Raw genomic sequence first — 18,208 nt, 5'->3', positions numbered from 1 at the left:
TCAGGGTTTAATTTCCATGCAGATTCCTTGAAATTAATTCAAGCCAATTTCATTATTCATGCCGCTCTCCGAATTGTCACCGCTGATAGTTTGCACTGTGTTGATGAGCAATAAAATATCGCWTTCTGGCTCCAGCAGTTCAGGCAATCCCCACTCCTATCTATTTACTCTACGCCATCATTTCCATTCCTTGTAATTTCATTAAAGCACAGGAGGTTTGTGGGGGTGCTTTATTTGCTGTTATGATGGTGCTAAAATCTGTTCCAGAGACACAGTGTCAGAAAAGTGGGTTTTTTTCCTGGTAATTTGGTTGATGGATTTTTTTGCTTGCTTCCTTCCTTTTTTTTTCCCCTTTATCTTTAATCACCAGCTCCAGGTGAAATTTCTTAACTCTCTATTTAATTGTGCTGGCACACAATTAAACCTTCATTAGCCAATGGACTTTCAGAGTTCAGATATAAAAAAAATATAAATAATACTTAAATATAAATATAAAAAAGATCTGTCATCCTCTTCCAAACTGATTGCATTTCCTATCTCCTGATGKTTTTTACATCTACCTCCTTTCTGTTTAATTTGTTTCTTCTTTTGCAATTTGAAGTTTAATAGAAAATCAGACAATCCCTATCCACATTCCCACAAACCTGCCAGTAGTCTCTCACTCTTCCCTCTTCCACCAAATCTCATCCTCTGCTCCAAAATCAAAGGATAAAACTCCAGAGCCTGCAGTCTGGTGGCTGTTTCAGGAGGAAAAGTGAAGGAGCAAGCCCATGATGTGCAGATGGACATCCCTAGAGTGGGTGAAACAGTGGAAAATCCTCAGTGAATGTTCTGCTGRAGATGTCCAGGGTTGTGGACAGCCCAGAAAGTGAAAACAGCCCAAAAAGCTGTGGGTGTGCCCAGTTATGGGGGAAAAGTCATGCTAGGAGCCAGGGAGAAGGATGAGGGAATACTGAGCAGAAAAAGTGTCTGGGGTGTGTGGGACAAAGAAGAAGAAAGGTCAGAGAAAATAGGAAATGCAGCGGAAAGATGGAGAGCTGGAGGAAATTCCTGGTGCTGGCACCGCTTTCTCTCTGAACAAAAGGACAGGAACAAAGGGGAAAAAGAACATTTACCTCAGACTGAATTTTCTGTACTCTCTGGTGCTTCATGCACTGGTTTCAATTGTCCAAAATGCCTTCAAGTCAYGGCCTGGCAATTCTCACAGCTGTCAAGTCATCCCCTTCAGAATGAATGTAACGACAGAGATTCCCACTTTTCTGAGGAAAAGCCATTAAATATTCTTTATTGAGGAGAATCTGACAGCAGCAGTAAAACCATTTCAGCAATGACCTTTTCCCCACCCCATTCCTCATGGGATTTTGGGGTTTTTTTTTCACTTCCCACCCCGTGCCTGCTCACACCAGTCACACCCCAGCCAGGCAGGGTCTCATCTGGGGTGAGAACCCAGGGCTGTGCAAGGTGGGACCTGGAAACATCCCCAGGTCACCCTGATCTTCCCAGATCCCAAAGATACAGAAATGCCTTTTTGAGACATTTATTTTTCTATTCATAACTGGTTAAATTAATCTCCTAATTCATAKCTGGTTAAATTAAACTCTTAATTCATAACTGCTTGAATTAATCCCTTAATTCATAAATGGATAAATGAATCTCCTGAATCACGACCTTGTGAGTCAGGATCTCAGGAAATAGCCCAGAAACCACAAYCTACTTCAACTCTGGCTTCCTCACTGTTCTCCCTCCCAAAATAAAGGCTGATAAATGTGTGAAGGGGATCCCTCACAGGGCAAAAAATAAAAGGAAGGGGCCTGAGGTCAAATTGAAGTGTGCAGTGGTCACCACAGATCCCATGGTCCTAGGCCAAAATAATCTGGATTTTTTTTTAAATTAATGAAATGTTTCTCCTAGCTATTTTAAGAGAGGGCAGATATTTTTGGTGAAAACATAAAAGAAAAAAGAATGGCATAGTAGGAACGTGCAACTCCCCAGTTATAAACTGAGCCAAGCTCTGGGGGACAAGAAGGTAAATTCAGATAAGCTGGGACTGTAAAAATGGGCTGGGGCTGGAGAAAAGGTCAGGGATTCCTTCCACAACACAAAAGGAAGGAGGGTAGAAAAAAATAAAATAGAAAAAAAAAATTGGAAACTGAATCTGATGTCTCAGATGAATAGCATCACTAGATTTGGGTGTTAATAAAAGAGGGATTCCCCACAAGTACACCCTGTTATTGTTGCAAAGAGATCTTAAACGACAGCCAGAAACCATAGAGGATATGTGGCTGCATTTTCAACCACACCTTTCAAAAATGTGCAGTTCTTAAAACAAAGGTAGTAATTCTAAGCATGGTCGATTTACATCAGTACAAAATGGGACAAAGTTTGGGTTTTTTTACTCAAACTTGATAGTTGAAGTTGTAACCCTACTCCAGCAAAGGAAGGGGGTGAAGAGCGGGATCTGCTCAAATCCAAAATTAAAATTTGGAAGGAGGTGAGAGCTCGCAGCAGGGCCTGAATTGTGCCTGTGTTTGCTCATGCACTGGCCTGCTGGASAGATTGGGCCAGAAAATAAATCTGTCTGTTTACCCAGGGCTATCAGCAGAGAAACTGAAATTATTGATGCATTTGGCTGACTCGTGGATGTCTGCAGAGATCAGAACCCAAAATCGCCTCTCAGCCCATCTGTGCCTCACCAGCACAAACACCCAGAGGGATCAGCACCAAATTCAGAATTGTTTGTCTATCCACACTGCAGCCTGTTTGCTTTCCTGAGGGATGAGGCAGAGCAGCAGAAACACGAAGGACATCTCAGGCGGGGTCAGGCTCTCCTGAGCGCTGGAAAACGCTCCCAATTGTCGGAGCGCGGCTGCAGTGGTTGGAGCTTTTGAAATTCACAATGGAATCACTAGAACATGCTGGTTTCATGATGTGCATTAAAAAAAGGTCCATTTCTCAATTATTCAAAGTGTTTGCTGATTTACACCCAGCCACGAACTCCATCTGATCCCGTCACCGTTTCCTCATGCGTCTCCTGCGCTGAAGGAGTGGTGARCAAAGAGGTCTAGAAATGAAGTTTTTTACTCTGAATAAAAAATCCTCTTTCCCTATGGGATATTAGTGGCTAAACCACCRGAACTCTGCTTCTTGGGCTTCTCAAATAAAATCACAGCACCTCAGTTTCATTTTTTTTTTTTTTTTTGGGAAAGAAGACAGGATTGTGTGGCCATATCCCTGCAAGCTGTTCTCAGTCTGCACTTTTCTCCTGTGTGAGAGAGGGACTTAGAGGTGCTCAGTGTCACAAAATGTCATTCCTGTCTGGTGCCTGACAATTGCAGGCAAAAAGGATGGATCAGTAGGATTTGTAATCTGCTCAAACACAGTGTTCCCCTCTGTCTGTCATTTTTTTGGCCTCAATTTCAGCATTTCTGACGTGGACGGAGCAGGCTTACTGCACTCACCCTCTATCAATAACATCCAGAAAATAAAATGGCCTTTTTCTTGCAAAGCACTCATCCATGCCTATTTTCAACAACCTCAAGGAAAACTCTGCAATTCCTGCACCTGTGAGCATTGAAGCAGCAGAATTTCTTGACAGCAAGCAGAGAATTTGCTSTCCTGACAAAGCTCCACAGGCACCGAGGTGTGGAAGCAGCTGGAGTTGCTTTCACACCGCTCAAAAAAAGGGTATTGGCTGATCAGTGCTGAAAAAAAAAGCCATAATAAAGTGTTTCTTTCCAACTCTCTGGGATCTCTGTGACAACAGCCTGCTCCTCTGGATCCAGAAGATAAAAACATGGAATTGTGCACATGCAAGAACAGCACCAAGACTGGGACCAGAAGGGAGTGAAGGATCCAGTCACTAAAAATGTAGAGTTATGCACATGCAGGAATTGCACTGAGTTTGGGGCCAGAAGGAAGTTCAGAGTTTTAGGACACTTTCCTGTGTGGGAAAAAACCCCCCCTCTAATTGTGAGAAATGTTCAAGCATCGAGCAGCTGCTTTGGGGGAAATTCAAATGCAATTTAAGGAGAATGGAAACGACTCCAGAGTGATTGGGCTTTTGTAGGAGTAGCAGTGGATCACATCTTTGACAGCAGACCAGCTGCAGCATTTAYTGATCAACATTTTGGGCCAAAAAAAGCCCAGAAAGCCATGCCTTTATCGATTGGGCATTTGTCATTTGAAATGTGTTTTGKAGGAAGTGGGGGAGGAGAGCAGAGCCTCAGCATTCCTGCAGGAGAGATGGAGGAATTCTGCAGGCAGAGCCATGCACAGCTGGCCAGAGTTCTTCCCTTAAATTTTTCAAATTTAACATTTTGATTCCTTCTGATGCCCCCAAAAAGCTTCCAAAATAAATTTCCCTGATCCAGGCAGCTCCTGCTCCATCTTGGAAAGATTCCCTCCTGCCCCTTCTGCAGAGAACCTGAGACCTGGGCAGGGGGAAGAGAAGCACAGGAAATATTTCCATGTAAAATCACCTTTGTTATTAATCAAAACATGGCAATTTTCAGCTGAAAATTCCAATGCATTCAATGCATTCAGTTGCCAGTATCCCAACTTTATTTCTCTCTCTCTCATTCCAGGCTCCCAGGCAGTGCAACACCAAYGAAACATTCAGGGATGAGAGCAGGAAAAATAGAAATAAATTGGAAAACCAATGGAAAAACAGTGTTGTTATTTCTGTTTAATATTAATAAACCATCACAGCCTGGCATTTAGGCATGGGACAGACAAAATGGAAATTATTCTTATGCCATGAGGCGGCTCCCAGAAGCTTTACCCTGGTGGAAGGGAATCCATGAATATTCAGAGCATTTTTGCCAAAGTGGTGGAGACAAGGGAAGCAATATTTCCCTTTGACTCAGAATTCCGATTTCTGTTCATCTGGGAATAGGGGCATAATTAATCAAAGCACTTAAATAWGTTTCTTTCTGCCTTAATCAGAGCTGTGCAAATAAATAGTTTTTTCAGTTTGGCAGCTAAGCCAAAATAATAATTGTAGATACGTTTTTAAGATTTCTGAGATGAAAGTTCAGAATGTTTTCAGGGAGGAGAGATATTTGATTTTACTGAAATGAGGTGGTGACCCCTCACTTTAAGTGCTCTTTATTTAAAAAATTGTCCCTAAAAGTTTGTTTTGAAAGGGGAAAAAAAAAAATCAGAATACATCTCTTAAAGGAACTATTTCAATTAACAGTTCTGGCCTAATGAAGGGAAACARATCCTTCCAGCCAGGCTGGCTCAAACCTGAGCCTCCCTCTGCCATTTCCAGGCTCCTCTGCCCTTTATTCACCTGTGCCTGGTGACWGAAGTGGGATGAATCCAGCAGTGGATATTAAAATTTGTGGTCCAAAAGCACCAATTTTGGAAATGAGATCCTCTGCACAGGCAGTCCACAGGCCCCCAGGGGTGAATCACCGTTCCCAAAACCCCACAGATCCCAAAATCCTGTGTGCCAGAATAATATTCCATGCCAACTTCTCATCCCCGTGGGAATTATTTGGGTGACACAAAGTCAATTTAAGCACAGCACATTTTATTAAAGAGATGGATGTGTTCAGGGTGAAACAAGCTGATTTTCAGGCACTCACACCTCCCTGTCTCTGGGTTATGCATGCAAACCGAGAGTAACTGCTCAATTTAATTCTGGGCTTTAATTTGATTCATTAACTCGGCGGCACCTCAGGCAAGAAAAGGGATTTGGTACCAGCGAGTGGAGGGGGAACGTTCTGAGCATGAGGGGAAGCAAAAAAGTCATTCAGTCCTCTGGGAAAGAGAGGGAGAGAGAGAAAATGAGAGCAGCAGGTAATTTATTGCTGGTTTAACAAGAAGCTGTAAGCTGAGAGGAGGGGATAAGAATTATAAAGTGCTGTAAAAACAATATCTCTATCGRGGCCCTGATGTTCCGTGCCCAGAGTTATGGGTTTCAGCTCCCTGGCTYGTTTCTTGCTGCTCCTGTTTCAGAYATGAAGAWGGAGCTGGGAGCTCTGAAAGCCTGTCCCTTTTATTCAMCTCTGTGAATTGCTCCCATAAAAAAAATATAAAAATAATAAAATAGAAAAAGTATTGCCTTTCCTGACAAGCCTCGCCTCCAGAATGTCYTCAGAGATACTCCCAGCACAGGAGCAGAGAGCTGACAAAGCTCAGGAATGCTGGCCTGGGGGGTTTGCCATTTATTTAGGAAGGATCTGGCGAATCCCATGGAGATGTTGCTTTACATTTTTTTAAAAAGTTCATTTTTTTTTGGAAGCTGCAACTTCCCACAGACTTTAGGGATCCAGTAAAGGCAGCTGGGGATCCTGGAGAGAAATCACGGCCTCCATTCCTGATTTGAGGTGTTTGGGGCTCTTCTGTCCAGCCTCAAATTCGACAAGAACACCTGCACACATCCTTAAGAAAATAAAGATGTTAATGAATTAAATTCTTGGCTCTCACGAGCATCCTCTGATCCCTTTGGGGACCTGATTCCCGTTCACACGAAGGAAATGGCTTTGCTGCAAATCCAAATTAGGCTCCTAATGCTGCTGCTGGGGAGAGGATTACATTTATCACCAGCAGTTGGTGTGTGRTATTTCGTATTCCCCARGGAAATCYRTCCAGAGCAGAAGGAAAGACTGCAYRTTGTGTGTGTAATCCAAATGGAAGGAYATTTTTTTCTTAGTGTTAGACAAACTAGCAAAAAAAAAATTTTTTTAATTACTCCTTTACAATTTTTTGTATTGACAGATGCTTTATAATTCATTTCCCTGACAAAAAAGATGTCAAAAGGAAACAAACAAAAATTAGTAAAAATAATGACCGAGGTTTCCCATGGATCCAGGACCTTTTTTATTCATTACAGTGACAAATGACTCTGGGATTGGCTCAGCTGATCAGAGCAGGGGGCTGATAAYGAGTTCAAGGGTTCAATCCCATATGGGCCACTCAAATTCTGGACCTGATGATCCTTCTGTTTCCTTTCCAATGTGCTCGTCACCAAACCCTCAGCCCCTCTGTGCCTGTGCAGAGCTCACAGCCCAGTCCTTGCTCCCTCCCTCTCTCCTGCATGCAAAACAAGCCAAAACAACTTTGTCAGCAGCACAACCACGTTCTGCTGTTTAATATTTATTCATTTGTGCTGATTTCTGAGGCAGACACAATAAACACGCCCACCCTGAGCTCTGAGTGCCCCCTCCTAGCGTGTAGAGCACCTTGTAATCAATAAATACGCACAGCCTGCTGCTCCCACTGCCAGAGGCTTCTAAAATCCACCCTCACTTCCTCCAGTTCCTGCTTTAGTCCCACTTTGGTTCATTTTTCATTCAAAACACCCAGGCTATGGGGAGGGAGGTGTGCCAGAAGGCACTGCTGTCCAAAAAAATAGTCCAAATCTTCTTCATCTTGTTCTGGGTTTGATCCTGGGTCTATCAAAGCCAAGGCAAACGCTGCCAGAGGGGGTTCAGAGCAGCTCTGAGGGTCAAAGGTGAAAAGCATCCTCCAGAAACCAGTCAGTGTTCCAATTTTGAAAAGCTGTGCTGGGGGCAGTAGTTCAAAGAGTCCCTTGGTTATCCTGATAAAAAACAATTAGAAAACAAGGCAAAATCCACCAAAAAAAAAGGGCAAACAAAACAGACAGAAAAGGGAAAGCYCACCAGAATGATTTATTCTTTTCAAAAACAGACATTGGAACTGCAGAGATGTTCCCCACCATGTTGCTGGATTAATTCTYTGGAAATCCTGAGCACTTTGGCTGGATTCACCCCCAAGCTGAGGAAAAATCAGACTCAAGCCTGGGACTGGGAGTTTCACAGCTAAAAACACTGAGAGCAGTGCTGTTCCTGGCCTCTGCAGAGTCAGGGGCTCAGAAATTCTCTGTTTCAGGCAGACTGGACTAAGTTGCTGCTGGGTATCAGAGCCACATGTGTGCTAAAAAATAATTTATATCATCACTGCAAGAGGTGCCAGTGCTTGGACTTCATCTTCTGTTCTTGCAGAAGTCARTTTTTGGGATAAGGCAAAAGCATTTAGATCCAGTCCAAGGGGATTTTTGAGTTTAAAGCTCTGCTCACTAAAGATCTGTGGGTTTTAATTAATTTTTAACATCATTTTGGGTGCCTCTGAAAAGGGTCAGAACGAGCTCTAGGTGTGGGAGTTTTCAGAAATTTTGTCTCAAATGCTGAAATAAAGGCTGTCTTCTGAGTTTTGYCACTCTTTATCCTCCTGGTAGCCCCTAGGGCTCTGTTCTCCCTTTATATCATAAAAATACCACAGACCTTCAGAAATATTTCACAGAAAATTCATAAATCATCATGAATAATATCATTGATACAGTAAAAACATGATAAAATTTATTTATACAAAGGTGATATAAATGATATAAAATTTATCTAGATAGAATTTTGTATAAAATTTATAYACTTTTCTTWAAAAAAGTGGGAGGCAGGAYGGAGAGCTTGAGGTTTTCTGTTTGCCCTTTACATCTGGCCATTCTCATGCTCCATGGAGGAGCACCTGGAGCTTGGATTTTCCTCTGGATTTCCTTCTTCCCTGCCTGTTCAGCACCCTGATATTGGAAACCTGTGGAATTTGGCATCCAGCAGCTTGGGGGCACAGAGCTGAGCACAATTTTTCAGCCCCAGGATTGCTTCAGTAGAAAACCAGAGCAACTAAGAGCTTTAGTACAAATTAATAATGTTAAAATGTTAAAAAGCTGGGAAATCTCTCTCAGAAAGCCTCTGCCTTTCTTCATGGTTGGGATCCTAGAGCTCTGCCTTGTAATGAAAAGTTTTCTAATTCTCTGCYTCCATCCAGGGCAGGGTTTTTTCCATCCATACCTGGGGTGCTCTTTGCACCAAAAATCCTTCATCTCACGTGGGGACTGAACAATTACCAGCTGCCTACAGAGCACCAAAACCCGGCCCTGGTAATGAAACCAAAGTGAAAATGGTAATTAAGCTTTCCTAAGGAGAAAAAAAGGCAGACTCAAAGGAGCTGATCATAGAAAGAAAAATAACAAAGGCTCTGTCAAAAACGTACTGCGCTATTCTTAGCCTTCTTTTATTTTCTGGGGACAATAACACTGCATTAATGAAGTGTCTTCCACACATTGATCAATTAAGGGTTCCACTCCCAGCCAGGAATATTATTTTCATCCTAAAGTTGTGGAGAGTGCTGTCTTAGCCAGAGATTACCTCCTGAACCAGGGGCTGAGCCCAGTTTTTGAAAATTCCACATCCTGAAGTTCCACGGTGTCCCTCCCTTTCTTCCGTCCCTACTCAAAAAAAATTAATAATGCAAGACAACAAAATCCTACACCTTTAATGCAATAATCTCCCAGAATTTTTAGCRGGGGAATAGAGAGACTGGGGACCTTCCTGAAGATGCCTTATCACAGAWTCACAGGATTGTTTAGGATGGACATTACAGAACCACCTCAATAAAAATTATCAGGGTTGGAGAGGGCATTAAAAACCAACTGCTTCCACCCCCCTGTTATTCTCCATCCCATTTCATAATTTATTAGTGAAACTCTGGCTCTGTCCTGAGTGCCAGCCTGAGGTCATGCTGCCCTCCAAGGCCCCAAATCTTGCTCCTCTACTCCAGGGTGGCCAACCCCAACCTCCATAAAATGTCTTGATGTGTACAATCCCCCAAATGAGCTCTGAAGTTACCAAAAGTATCTGTGAGRTGTTGAGGGAAAACTAATACTCAACAGCAAGCTCTGGATGGTTTTAAACCCAGCTGAGAAATTAAACCCACTCTAGATCCCATTTCGTCCCTACCTCTTCCCATAATGGAGGAACACCAGGAGTGATTATAAACTGGAACCCAAATGTACCGAAAAATCCCAATAACCACAACAATATCCATAAAGGAGCATGAAAAAGAGAGAGTTTTACCAGCAAAAGGTGGGGGTTCACCACCAAATAAATAAAAACATTTYCTGAAGAGAGTCCATGGTATGGAATTAGAAGCTCTACCCCTTGTCTCTGTCAAAAAAAAAAGAGGGATAACAAATTGCATTTCACAGCAGCTTTCCAATGGCTACAAATTAATATTTTAAAGGGAGAACAGGGTACTCACAGGAACGATTTCATGATTATTTTGAATAACACCAGAGCTTTCCCCTTTTTTTGCCAGGGATTGTCTGGTGTTTGCATAAAGCTGCCTCTCTCCTCTGGCCCATTATGGTAATGATGATGAGAACAAGAAGAGCAGCCGTGCTGGGTGTGTTAATGGCTGTGTGCCGAGGTGAGAGMGGGTTACACAGCGCTGGCAAAGATGAAAAAAAGAGAAAAACACAATTAGGATGTGACAGGAACATTTAATGATAGCTGTGTAAACAGTGGGGAACTGACAGGCCAAAACTTTGGTCAAGAAGCAAAATCCTGCTGCAGGGGTGCATCAGGAAGACAATAAATGTGGCACAGAAAGTGATGGGACTGTTGGAAAAAAGCAAATATCACTAGGAGAATTCATATTTTTTTCCTTTCTCTTTTTTCTTTAATCCTTAAGGAGGTGGAAAACAAAACATCCATTCTCAAAGAAAGGATGGAGAGGGTTTTTTATTGGTACCGCAAGAAACAGGCTGTGAACATGAAATTCTTCAGGACAAAAATGATCAGCAGAGTGTGAGATGATGTGAGCAGGCCRTTCTGATAAATCTGATGCATTCAGGACACTGGAAATAAAAGAGAAGCTGTAGGACCACAGGTAAATTAAACAAAAAKTAAAGCCAAACTGTCAGATGGGTTGTTAAATTCCACACTGTTCAGGAGGTGAATAGAATTGTTTAGGGTGGATTCAAGAATCCAACATAAAAGAAAGCTTTTGATAAAAGGCAGGATGCTGCTTACCCCCGGGGTTTTTTTTGTTTGTTTGTTTGGTTTTTTTTTTTTGTTTGTTTGGTTGTTTGTTTTGTTTGTTTGGTTTGGGTTTTTTTTGTCCTTTGAAGAACCTATTCCATGGGACACACAGAATTGTAAGAAAAAAATGGGCAAATCTGAATGATTTTAGCAGATGCAAGGATGTTCACACAGGCAAGAGGACCATGTCCTGAGATTCTGTGCTAGGCAGTTAAAACATGTGTAAATAGGAATTTGGCTTTATTGTGAGACCTCAGAGGTTTCAGAATACAAGAGTGATTGTCAGGGAGGATGCCTGATGTTGAGAAAGGTGGCAGCACTTCTGGTGCCACCCTTCAGAACAACTCCAAATTTGTTGTGTTAATAGCAGTGCAGTATTCGTGTATTGCAAGGATTATTTTCCGTTATATGATTAATTTCCATAGCAGTATTCATGTCTTGTAAGGATTATTTTCCATGATATAATTAATTTCCATTTGACACGGGTTTCCTTTCCCATTTTGCAGATGACTCAAGACTCAATTTCCTTTTTCTTAAGACTCAATTTCCTTTTGCCAGTCTTTACCGAATCTCCATCCCCATCCCTGGTAATTCTTCCTTACCTGCAGTCTTGGCAATTCCACCACACCAGGACAGAATTCTGCATTTTATATGCTCAGCATAATATGCTGTAAGTTCTCTTCTCATTGATCAATAGACAATTTCTCCATGGGACCATGCTGTACTCATTTTCTCCATTTCCTTGGAGAAAAATTAGATTCTTTGGACTGGGRAAAAAAAAAAAAAAAAAGAGGGAAAAGTCACTTTTTCAATGTTATCATCATTCATTAATTAATTATGAAGCAGTGACTGCTGCAAATCCCAAATCTTGGATTGTCTCTGCCTCCTATCTCAGTGTTACACAGAAATATAAGAAAAAGGGGAGCTCCTGTGCCAGTGATTCCAGTAATTTATAGATCACAAGAGGTGGATAAAACTGGCAGACTCATTGCTTGCAGGTTAAGAGTCATTTAATGAAGATTTCACAAGTTTTTGAGAGAGYCTGTACTAATCAAGTAAAGAAAAAGTTTCCAACATCCATAAAAACTGGTGCAGCTCAGTGGTGTTTTGTGAGTAGAAGAAGAAGATTGGCAGTGATCTAGCACCAAAATAGAGATATTTGGACTTCAAAAGTATTGGGTTGTTCATCCAAAGTATCTTTAATTGGATGGCTCCATGYGGAATGTGGAAAGAGCTGTGAAATWTGGACGGGTTCTTAATCAGAAGTTGTGATATTTCTTCCAAAAATATGCCCCAAAACAAAATATTCCCTTAAACACTGCGGTTTTCCATTAATGAAAAAAGTGAGGAGCTGCAAAAATATAAACATGGTGAAGAAAGGTTAAATTTTCATTTTGGAAGCAAGAAGTTGTCAATCAGAACAAACACCTGCTGAAAAGAAAGAGAGAACAAAACCACAACACCCCCCCCCAAAAAAAAAAAAAAAAAATCCAAGAATTTCTGCTGAAAAGCAATTTTAATGGAAAAATTTTTAATTTACAGCCAGATGGTGCCTGCAAAACTCAGCCTTGGCTAAAGAAGGGTATAAAACTCTACTTAAGAAATGCAAAAAAAAACCAAAACAACAAAACCAAAGACAATAAACCAAAAAAACAAACAAACAAAAAATAAAGAACAAAAAAAAACCTAAAAAAAAATCTGTCTGGAAGAGGTGGCTGTTGAAGATGGAAATATTTTTTTGCAGCCACACAATGAGATGATGCATGTCTGGTACCTCTGGCAGTTTGGGATGCCCCAGAAGTTGAAGAGCTTGTATCAGATTGAATTTGGATGTCTCCAAATGTGTCCAGGAAGGCAGACAAAGAGCTGGAGGGCTTGAAAGGGGAGGAGAGGGTGATGAACTCTAAACCAGCCCTTTTCCTGCCCACAAAACACACCATTTCTGTCCAAACAGATCTGGGGGTACTTCTGGTAGGTTTGGCTATAAAAGGAACGGGATACAGGGTCTGCCCATTTGGCAGAGATCACCAGCACATTATTAAATATTTAACCTCCTGAATTTAATTTGTTAAATCTGCTGGGAGCAGTTTCCAGASTGCCCTGGGAGYGGTTCCAGGTTGCTCACCCTCGCTSTAGGGTAGAAGGGWTGRTGAGGGGTTCCAGCTCTTTTCCAGCTCTCCTTTTCCAGAACCAACAGCTCCACTTCCCTGGCTGTAAAACCAAGTCACTGCAGCATGGTTTCTCTGATTTACACCAGCTCAAGGCCTCCAGTTTGGAGGAAATGGGCTGCCAGTTTAATTACTTCATCCCCGGTGTGGCATTAATAACCTGGAAATAAATTTAACACCGCTAAGTAACGGCGACGCCGGGGTTTTGTCACACGCGTGACAATTAATGCCCGGTGCCTCTATTCCTGCTCCTCCCCAGCTCCCTGGTAAATGATGCTCCTTGTGATTTGAATTTCAAAGAGAGCTTCCCCCAGTGTTCCTGGTTATTGATGGTGGCTGCTYGCAGGAGCAGCTCAGCGCTGCTTTGTTGGCTCATCACTTCTGATTCCGTGCCCAGATGCCGAGGACAGAACACGCAATTAATTTGGAGGCACAAACCCTTCACTGATTCCGGCTGGGAGATTTTTCTTGAGCACCAGAAATGTCCCTGTCTMCCTTTAATGTTGTCTTCAGGTGGAAAATATCTTCCTTTTCCACTACAGATCTCTCTCCTGAGAAGAGACATTGAAATTCTGCTGCATGTACACAAATATTTGCTGTAAAATACAAAGAAACTGGCAGACAACCATGAGCTCTAAGTGGGGAGAACAATAAGCTTTAAGTTTCCCCTCATTGTTGTTGGCAAAAAGAGATCTGGGTTTTGGGACATTGATGAGTAAGGTGAAAAGGAAAAGGATTTTGGGATCGAAACCTCTTCCCATGAGCAGGAAAGACAAGAGACAAAACGTTACCAAAAAACCTTCCCTCTCACTTTAACAGCTACTCCATGTGAAAAAAACAACCACTCATCATATATAAAAAGACAGGTAAGCACAGGGAAATTAATAAGAAAGATAAATTTCTGTTCCCCTCTGCAATCTAGTAGTTAATTCAATGAGCATTCCTGGCAGCTAGGTATTTTTTCAGCAAGATGGATTAATCCTTTTAGGGTGCCTAGTGAAGTGTTGTGGGGCCACTGAGGAGCATTGAAGCCTTTGAAGCACTAACCATCCTGTCCAATCCTTCTGCATCCTCACCTTTGCCATTCCACAATCTTCCACATCAGAGTYATCCTCCTTCCCAGCTGTGAAATCCAATTTTTTCTCACGGAGCYGTCTGTAACTCCCATCAGCTTCTCACTCTCGTTGTTCCTCACATTCAGGACCTTCTCTGGTCATGTCCAGCCCTTTTCCAYGGTCAGTCCAGGCAGGCCAGCCCTGTCCTCTGCCTCCATGCCAGAACAGATCTTGTCAGACATCCTGAGGAGCAGTGGGGCTGTGTCCTTACCATGGCAGATCAGCAAAAGACAGAAAGAGAAAATCTCAACTCCTCTTCATTTCCATAACCTATTAATATAGAAACAAAAAGCCATTTCCTTCTGGTTTTGCCAGCCCAAAGCATTTTTCTCGTGTTACAGGACAGGAACTGACTGGTTTAAACCTGAAGGATGATGGAGGATTTGGAATCCATCTCATTCTTTGTGCACAGCTGCTGTTGAGGCTCCTGTGGGGTTTCATCCACACCCTGGGGGCTGCAGGCAGCGAGAAAAGGGCCTGGAATTCTCCTTAAATCATAATTGCCAAATGGGACTCAGGCACAGGAGACTCAGCTCAGCATCCTCCTCCTTCCAGCCATGGCTCCAGAGAGTTGCATCTCCCCCAGATRATTTRTGTTGGCTCCCTTGGCACTCCCTGKATGATCCAGGGCTTCCCCACGTGCCCAATTATKTCTTTAAGGGGGTGAACCAACTCCATGTGACAACCTGCAACCCATTTAACTTAATCCATCACCAATTAATCTAATTTAATGAAGTTAAATAAAATTAATTTAACTTAACCCATCAGCATGCCCATATATAAATCCGGAGYTGCCCTATAGAACCAGATGCCTCCAATCCCTGATTTTACTGTCCTGGCCACTTGAACTATCAGAATTTTTGGGGAAGGACAATTCCATTTCCATATTTTGCCATGTTCATACACATCCTGACATGCTGGGTGCCTGAGCAATCCATAAAGGGTCACATTTCACAGYGCTCAGCTCCCACGAAGCGTCTGATTCCAACCAAGCAGGTTGAAAATGTGTTTAAGGTGAGATGCCAGATAACTCAGGAGATCCCAAATCACATCCAAGAGRGACCTTTATCATCTCAGATATTTGTCTGTCTCTTTTCAAGGACCTAAATATTTCACCAGTGGCTGGCTCCTTCCTTTGTAAAAGTCACAGAGAGGCCTTGGCACATTTTCTGTCTGACAGATGGCCCGGTCCCAATTAGCACCAACCCGTGCCTCTCCTGCCTCCCTCCAAAGGCAGCACAAAAACCACACAATTCCCTCTCCCCTGGAGGTGCCCATGCTGSTCAGAGCCACCTTTTGGGCAGGAAAGTGCTGGTGCCAGGACTTGCTGTAAGGCTTTCCAAAAAATTCCAACAGGAGAGGCAAGGCACAGATGGCAAAAATAAAAGCAGATTTTTTTTTCTGAGTCTCTCAGCTCCTGGACATGTGGGAAACTGGGCCACTTTGGCTGAATTCAAGCAACTTGTGTGAGGCAAAGGAGATCCAAACCATTCCAGAGACTGGAATATAAAAAAAGTTGGTCCTGTCCCACTTTTCCTAGCAGGTTCCTCCAAATTAGTTCAGCATCAGCTGTAAGGATCTCCTTCATCCTGCTGGCAGATGATTTCTAGCAGACACTCCTGGTTTAATTAGGCAGGCAGTGGCAGTGATTGTGTTTAGATTTTTCCTCTGTTGCAAGTAAATACGCATACCCAGTTTATAAAGAAGAGTTCAGAGCAATGAAACATTTGATCTTGAGCTGCATCATCCACTCAGCTAAAAAATTGTATCTTTTGCTTGCTGATTTGCCTTGAATGCAGAATCAGAAAAATAAAAACTTGCTCGGCTCGCTTGAATCCAAACTCTAATTTTTATTCTGGTTCYAGAGCTACCAGCAAACAAATCAACACAAACTTCAGCAGCCACACTGCTCAGCCATTTTTMTTTCTCAGGAAGTTGCAAGCACTCCCGGCTACGCCTTTGGGGTTGGATCCAATTAGGTGGAAAGATTTTTTTTGCCTTTGGCAAGAAGAAATTGCAGATTTTTGGGCTACTTCCTGATTGCTCTGTTCCATCACTCTGAATTATAGTCAAGGTACATACGGTTCAGACCACACCAGTAATTCTGGTGCCAGGATTTTTGACTGACAGAGCCCACAAGACAAAAGCCCTGCACAATTTGGAGCACAGGGAGATCCTGGGGCCTCACTGTGCCCTCTGAGCCATGAACAATTCTTTGGGTACTGCACACCTGAGGGTTTCTATTTTTTTTTTCTGGTTCATCATCACTGTAAACACCAACTCTGAGCTCTTCTCGCCCAAAACCTTCACCTTTCYATCCCCTCCACCTCCTTCTGCTGGCTTTGCACCAAGGAAATATTGAGCACAAAAAGTGCAGTGAGAGATTTAAGCTGGGTTCTTCTGCTGGAAGAAGGAAATAAGGAAGTTTCTCTGTGGTGATCTGGAAAGTCTGGGCTCCAGTCCTGCAGTGAGAACCGGCAGGAGGAGCAAAAGCTCTCTGTCTGTCCTCTCTCCTTCCCTCTCAGTGATAGGTGGTGCTGCTGCTCTTCCTACMGACCAGGAAAGCACTTGCAAGGCACTGCCTTTTCCCTTTCTTCCTTGGGGTATCCTAAACATGCATCCTATCCAGGATTCCTGACCGTGCATCCCATCCCAGATTCCTGAGCCTCCATYCCATCCCTGATTCCTGAGCATCAATCCCATCCCAGATTCCTGAGCATTAATCCCATCCCATCCTTGATTCCTGAGCATCAATCCCATCCCAGATTCCTGAGCATCCATCCCATCCCTGATTCCTGAGTATCAATCCCATCCCAGATTCCTGAGCCTCTATTCCATCCCATCCCATCCCATCCCATCCCATCCCATCCCATCCCATCCCATCCCATCCCATCCCATCCCATCCCATCCCATCTCAGATTCCTGAGCATCCCACCCCTGATTCCTGAGGATGATGGTTAATTACCATTTCTAGACACTCCCATGAACCCCCTCCCCTCAATTTCTCCTTGTGGGAAGAAGAGGAGCCACCAAATCATAGACCAGCCAAACGTCAAAATTGAATCAGGGACAATTATTATCTTTCCAGCAAAAGGGATAGGACAATTTATGGCAAATGTAGTGAAACAGGGAAGTGGCACAATTAACACTAGGTAATTATGAGTTAATTAGTGTTGGTAGATTTTTTTGTTGTTTGGGGTGAGAAAAGAGGCTGACTAGAAAAAAAGGGAGAATTATTCTCTGGTCTGTGGTTATAACCCCTGTCATTGTTGGATTGTGATTGCTCCTCTACTTAGATTTTCTTGGTTCTGCTGCARAATTCAAGTAAACCAGAGGAGGCCTGATTTCCTCATGGACACAAAGTCCCATGGTCTTCCCAGAATGGGTGAAGAATATGCTTAATTTGGTTCAGGGAGAATGGCAAAGGTAGAGGAAAAGTGAGAAAAATCGTTGCTTCCTTGATGTCATTGAACCTCACTTTGATAACAGCATGAAAAAAGAATATTTTTTGGAAGTGTCAGAAGGAAAAAAACTGCCTGGAAGCAAGAAAAATTGACTTGATGAGCCAGAATCCCTTYCCCGGTCCATTAAAATAAAAATAAAATAAAATAAATAAATAAAAAMCAAAAACCAACYAACAAATCTTTTTGGATTTCCTCCTATTTCACGAATACGTTTTGGTCACTAAAAAAAAAATGTTTTTCAGCAGGAATTCACCGCCCATCCATACCAGCTGGTGTCTCCAATCAGAARCGGTGATGACTGATGGATTTGCACTGCAGGAGCTGAAATGCCTTTGGTTCCAAGCCAACCCCCCTAAAGCAATGTCCCTGCATAAGCAGAATGGAAAGACCCAAAAGTCTTACTTGGTAAAGGCACAGTGAATGTGATTTAGAGAATTCTATTCTCAAGAAAATAAAGGTGAAAAACTCTCCGGAGAATCAGGGTGATCATAATTTGGGGCTATTTTTTTTCTGCTGATTGTGTACAAATTGTCTCCCAGTGTCTCTTACATTAAGAAAAAACTGTTTTCTCTAAGATACAAAACCTCCCCACAGTCTGGATCAACTCAGGAATGAAC

This window comes from Malurus melanocephalus, unplaced genomic scaffold (genome assembly GCF_030028575.1).
Source record: "Malurus melanocephalus ecotype Western Australia unplaced genomic scaffold, MMel_1.1 scaffold_402, whole genome shotgun sequence".
Lineage (NCBI taxonomy): Eukaryota > Metazoa > Chordata > Aves > Passeriformes > Maluridae > Malurus > Malurus melanocephalus.
The sequence above is the reverse complement of the archived record's forward strand: the minus strand, read 5'-3'. Positions refer to the sequence as shown.